Below are 7,068 nucleotides of genomic sequence, written 5' to 3'. Positions count from 1 at the left end.
AATAATAATAAAAACTTAAGAAACCACATATAGTTGGTGGGTAGACAAATTATTTTTTTCAGATTAAAATGAACAAAGCATTATTAGAGCCCTGTAGACATGACAAAACACAACTATAGTCACATTTATACTCTTTTTATTTACAACATATTGCCCAACTGCAGGGTCTTGAGCCACATGCTAACTCGCAAACTAGAGAGCTAGCGACCTAAACGGTAGCCTTCAAGTTATTTCCTTTAAACTTAAATAGCCAAAAACTTACCACTTCCACACGGATAGGGAGGATAACTATTAACAGTTATTTAACCTTTAACATGAACATGAATCAAACGTAATAATTTTTTCTGGGTACATGATACCATACAGCATCCATATCAAAAACTTACCACTTCCACACGGATAGGGAGGATAACTATTAACAGTTATTTAACCTTTAACATGAACATGAATCAAACGTAATAATTTTTTCTGGGTACATGATACCATACAGCATCCATATCAAACTTGCGCGGGCCGCACTAATATTAAACTTTCATATCAAGGCGGGGACCTCAAACTAGTGTCCTGCGGGCCACATTTGGCCCGCGGGCTGCGTGTTTGAGACCCCATGTCTAAAGCAATAAAGCCGCAATAAAGTCCACTCCTCTTCCACCTTCATGCTTTCCTGTCATCATGTAGTAGCCCGTGGTTGAATATATGTTACCACTTCCACACGGATAGGGAGGATAACTTAACAGTTACTGGCCCGCCAGTTACTTTCGGAGTGTTTCAACTTTTAACATGATGTCTTATTCAGGTAAAAAAAAAAATGTAAAATTAAATTTCGTACTTTGAGGGAAATGAGAACATATAGCTGATAGTATGACACTTTTACAAATAAAATTAGACTAATAATTCAAGGCGGATTTTGTTAATTCAACACAGCCCACAAGTCAAAAACTTTGCCCACTACTGTATTAAACTTTTGCAATTTAGTGTGTTGTGAGTTACCATACGAATAACAAAATGGTCTATTGCTATTCTAACTGGTTACAGCCTGACTTAAAGGGTATTTGCAATTCTTGCAGTGCAGCAAGATCAATTCAGGATCAATTAGAAATAGTAATTACATTGACATAATGTTGAAGAGTTAGATTACCGCCTTTGTTGTGGCTTCCTGTAGTACATTGTATCTGAAGTAAACATGGGGGCTTCACTCGCATGGACTTGCAATGACCACAAACAACCACGGACTCCCTGCCTGGCATCTCAAAAGACCGCAGAATCATAAAGATTTAGTGTGGAAGCTTAAATTAAGTACAATGTTATGTAACTTAACTATTTTTGAGCTGACATGAGTAATTAAAAAAAGTTTTCTATATAATTAGTATGTATGAGTCTTTCTTCAAAAACATAAAACTCCTTTTTGAGTATTATTCTGCCACTTCCAGCTCCAGACAGATGTTTACTTATACTCATAATTGGCATGGATGCAGTATTGATTTTGCAAGCTTACTTACTTTATGTACTTTTACTGAGGTGGAACTACTGCACAAAGTAATTATTATAAGTATTTTCGCAAGGTTATCTTCGTCCTGACACTTTCTGTACCTATTTGACCACTCTTACCACCAATTGTGGTAATTGTTTTAATTCTGTAAAGCACTTTGTGTTGCATGTCTTTGCAGGAAAAGTGTTATACAAATAAAGTTGATTTGATTTGATACTTATTTAAAGGTTTAGGTGAGTATGTATTTAAACAAAACATGTTTTAATGTTGGGTGGCACGGCGGTCTAGTGGTTAGCGCGCAGACCTCACAGCTAGGAGACCAATGTATGTGAGTGTGAATGGTTGTTTGTCTATATGTGCACTGTGATTGGCTGGCGACCAGTCCAGGGTGTACCCCGCCTCTCGCATGAAGACAGCTGGGATAGGCTCCAGCACCCCCCGCGACCCTCGTGAGGAAAAAGCGGTAGAAAATTAATTAATGAATGAATGTTTTAATGTCCATAAAACTCAAATGACAGTTTTTTGATCATACAGTGTAGCCATAAACTGGCATCCTGTACAGTCAATTTGGTTCAAAGAGAATTTACTAAAAAAAAAAAAAAAAAAAAAAAAAACTCCTACAGCTATAATCCCCTCTGAGCACCAAATTTAAAAAAAAATAAAAAATAAAAACAAAAAGCATTGATATGAGAGGATTACCACAGACAGGGATCTTAATCACTAAATTTGAAAACAGTTGGGAAGTAAAAAATCTCCCAGATCTGCATCTGGCTTTGCTTCTTAGAGCGTGAGATTAGACAGTAATGTGATTCTTGGTTGTGAACATGACACAAAAAGGTCTGATAGATATCAACATCAATATCAGCAACATAAAAAAAAAACATTTTAAGATAATCACAGCGCTAAGTAAAGTTTTGCATAAAATCTGCAGGGATGTTCCAATGCATTGTTTTGTTTTCAATACACCCTTTATTGATTGAATTAATTAAAAACACAAATGCATCATTTCTCTTTTTAGACAAGACTGCACTCTTTAGATGTTCTAATTAAATGTAATTAATTCATTTGTTTGCAGCTATCAAACAAACGTGAAATCCTATTAATCTCGATTGCATACATACACCTTTGCAGTAAAATACCAACAAACCCTGCTGGGTAGTTTCTCTCCGACAGCCCCCTCCAACTCTCCACCTCTGTCTCGTTTCCTTCCATACTTCTGACAAAGCAAACCTTCTGGCCATGGCACGTATAGATGTACCATCTTTGAAGTTACACTGTCATGATCACGTGTTTCCTTTATTTTTTTAACATGTGTTGATACGGTACATGCAATATTAAAGGTGCTACACAAGAACTACACAAGAACATCACCAACGGGTAGCAGATGATGGATAGAAATACTTTACTCATCTCCAAGAGAAGATGTTACTACATGTCCGGAACAGTTGTAACAAATACATGTCAATATTTGTCTTGACTCCAAGTTCCATCCATCCATTTTCTACCGCTTATCCTCACAAGGCTCGCAGGTAGAATAGTCAAACTTTAATGTCCCTTGTCTACTCTATACGGGACGCATACTTTTACGAGTATAATATAAAAATTACCAAATTACCAAAATATAACAGCAACAAAGGCTCTGCAGATTTCAGCAAGTCAAATTTAAGAATCTTTTATGACCATAATGAATATGATTTATGACCCACTTCAGAACTAAACTTGTCAAAAAGTAGAAAAAACATGAAGGAAAATCGGAATTACTTGCAGGGAATATGAAAAAACAACAAAATGTTCAATCTAACTCATTTATTCATATTCTCCATCTTATCCTCAGCATCCGGGCATGCTGGAGCCTATCCCAGCTTTCTCCGGGCGAGAGGCGGGGTACACCCTGGACCGGTGGCCAGCCAATCACAGGGCACATATAGACAAACAACCATTCACACTCACATTCATACCTATGGACAATTTGGAGTCGCTAATTAACCTAGCATGTTTTTGGAACCCACATATAAAACAACCAAATATTCACATTCATATTCACATACTTTTGGGCAGAAAGTGACAGTTAAGAAAGTGAAACTTAAGCGTCTGTGCTTAGAAAGTGAAAGTTAAGTTTGTGTGAAAGTGAGAACTAAGCTAATTAATCGCTAATTAACCTAGCATGTTTTTGGAACCCACATATAAAACAGCCAAATATTCACATTCATATTCACATACTTTTGGACAGAAAGTGACAGTTAAGAAAGTGAAACTTAAGCGTCTGTGCTTAGAAAGTGAAAGTTAAGTTTGTGTGAAAGTGAGAACTAAGCTAATTAATCGCTAATTAACCTAGCATGTTTTTGGAACCCACATATAAAACAACCAAATATTCACATTCATATTCACATACTTTTGGATAGAAAGTGACAGTTAAGAAAGTGAAACTTAAGCGTCTGTGCTTAGAAAGTGAAAATTAAGTTTGTGTGAAAGTGAGAACTGAGCTGGTGTGAGTGAGATCAAGGAATCTATTGTGTCATATCAGGTCTCTTGTTGTGTTGCGCAACTCTGATTGTGCTATGTGAGTGTCTGTGTCCTAAAGTTATTAGACTGACAATAAACTGATTTATGAAACTGTACAATATCTCACACCTAAATCATGACTGGCTGCCAAAAAGTTTAATATTTGACCCATACCCAAGTCCATACTCATTTTCATCTTGTCTGTATTACGATGTTGTTATAATAATATGCAAATGGAGTGTGATTAACAGTTTTAAATTAGGCCTCTACTTAAATTTGGTGGGAAATTGCACTCTCAGCGGCCTTTTTGCAAGGTTAGTAAATACTTTCACGTATCTGCAGAATGTAAAGCAAAGGTTCTTATTTGCAAACATGATATTAAACTTAAGCGTCTGTGCTTAGAAAGTGAAAGTTAAGTTTGTGTGAAAGTGAGAACTAAGCTGGTGTGAGTGGGATCAAAATCTATTGTGTCATATGTCTCTTGTTGTGTTGCGCAACTCTGATTGTGCTATGTGAGTGTCTGTGTCCTGAAGTTATTGGATTGACAAAGCACTGATTTATGAAACTGTACAATATCTCACACCTAAATGATGATTGGCTGCCATAAAGTTTAATATTTGACCCATACCCAAGTCCATACTCATTTTCATCTTGTCTGTATTACGATGTTGTTATAATAATATGCAAATGGAGTATGATTAACAGTTTTAAATTAGGCCTCTACTTAAATTTGGTGGGAAATTGCACTCTCAGCGGCCTTTTTGCAAGGTTAGTAAATACTTTCACGTATCTGCAGAATGTAAAGCAAAGGCCTCTTATTTGCAAACATGATAGTAGATGCTGAGATGCGGGATGACACGCCTCGGCAATATCGCCTCCCAGGTCTTATTGCCTCATCTATCTCTTATCAAGGCCATAGAAAATAGTGAAGGTACCTTAGCGCGATAATGGGATTTACTTTCTTAAATAATGACTGAGCTATTGGCTAAAGTAAAGACCGCCAGTGCCTTTGTGTGAACAAACATGCATTCCAAATGAGCCGGCGGGTTATTTTGGGACACAGTGTTTCAATCTTTCAGTAGAGTCTGTTGTCATTGTTTTAATACTTGCTGTAGAATATAATGCCGACAAAAAAAAAGCTACTTATTCATGCATCGCTGCTGTTCACCCACCTTAAAACGTTGAAATAACATGTGGAGTCACCTGGTAACTCTCGAGGTAGAAGATAATTATTCTGAGTATACAGGCGGTGGCAACTGCTTCATGAAACAAACCAGCCGAGCCCTGAGCCACAATTCCATAATAAATGTCCTTTTGCTGCATGGACGCCTTGCAGAGAATTTAGGCATGGACATTTCATTTCTTATTTGCTGACACATGTGTGTTGCCTAATGTGAGTCCTGGTCTGCAGTGCAATACAAATAATGCAAGTACACTGTCAGGCTTTTAACTAATATTTTTAAACTTTTCTTATGTTTTTATGTTTTTAGTTTTTAGCTTTTGGGGGGGGGTCCTCCACACTGGGGGCCATGTCGGGTCTGCTGAGGGGATGCCATCCTTGGGTCCCTTTGACCCGGCCAGCTGGGGGTTCCTCCCTTTAATGTGGGGGTCTGCCCGTCTGTCGGAGTCGGGGGGCCCAGGTGCTAGCACGTCCCGCGGCTCCTCCCAGTGTGGACTCCCTACTGTGTGTGATTGTGTGTGTGTGCGTGTGTGTGTCTAGTATGGAGGCTGGGAGGGCGGAGCTTTCTTAGTAATAGTTTTTAAATTCTGTAAAGCACTTTGTGTTGCACGTCTTTGCAGGAAAAGTGCTATACAAATAAAGTTGATTTGATTAAAGGTGCCGTACAAAGTCTATTTATGTCTATTTAGGTTCTCATTGGGAGTGACCAGGATAGATAGGATCAGGAACGAGTCCATGACAGGGACATTACATGTTAGAAGCCTTGGAGATAAAGTCAGAAAGGCCAGATTGAGATGGTTGGGACTGTGTGTGTGTGGGTGTGTGTGGGTGTGTGTGTCTAGTATGGAGGCTGGGAGGGCGGAGCTTTCTTAGTAATTGTTTTTCCTTTTAATTGTGGTAATTGTTTTTAATTCTGCAAAGCACTTTGTGTTGCACGTCTTTGCAGGAAAAGTGCTATACAAATAAAGTTGATTTGATTTGATTAAAGGTGCCGTACAAAGTCTATTTATGTCTATTTAGGTTCTCATTGGGAGTGACCAGGATAGATAGGATCAGGAACGAGTACATCACAATGACATTACATGTTAGAAGCCTTGGAGATAAAGTCAGAAAGGCCAGGCTGAGATGGTTCGGACATGTCCAGAGGAGAGATAGTGAATATATTGGTAGAAGGTTGCTGCCAGGTAGGAGGCGTAGAGGAAGACCAAAGAGGAGGTTTATGGATGTAGTGAAGAAAGACATGAGGGTAGTTGGTGTCAGAGACACAGATGCAAATGACAGAGTTGGATGGAGGCGATTGATTTGCTGTGGAGACCCCTGAAGGGAAAACCGGAAAGAGAAAGAAGAAGAAGACATCCATCCATTTTCTTCCACATACCCGACGTTGGGTCACGGGGGCAGGAGCCTAAGCAGGGAATCCCAGCTTTCCCACGCTTCCTGGCGGATCCGGAGGTGTTCACAGATCAGTTGAGAGAAACGGTCTCCCAAAAGTGTCCTGCGCTCCAACCAGTCGGATGTACCCTGAACATCTCCACCAAGGAGCCATCTTCAACATCAGAGTTCGTATCACTGCAGGTCCAAGTTCATACATCGGTTCTCCTTTACATCGAAAGGAGGCTCGGGCTTCCAGTCAGGATGCCTCCCTAGTGAGGTGCTGGAGCTGGAGGAGCTGGAGGAGGTGGCCAGGGACCGGGAAGTCTGGGCATCACTACTGAGACTGCTGCCCCCGCGACCCGGACCCGGATAAGCGAAGGAAAACGGATGGATGGTCTGTACAGATAAATCAGCTTCTCAATAGTATTTCAAATTAAAGATGGGGGTTTGTAGAAGAGAGGATTCTGTCCCCTGGGGAGGGGGGCATGACAGCAAATACAATAATTACAGATAGCACTTGTAA

Source organism: Doryrhamphus excisus, linkage group LG22 (genome assembly GCF_037039965.1).
Source record: "Doryrhamphus excisus strain RoL-2023G ecotype Guam linkage group LG22, RoL_Dexc_Guam_v1.1, whole genome shotgun sequence".
In the NCBI taxonomy this organism is placed as follows: Eukaryota; Metazoa; Chordata; class Actinopteri; order Syngnathiformes; family Syngnathidae; genus Doryrhamphus; species Doryrhamphus excisus.
Note: the sequence above shows the minus strand (reverse complement) of the source record.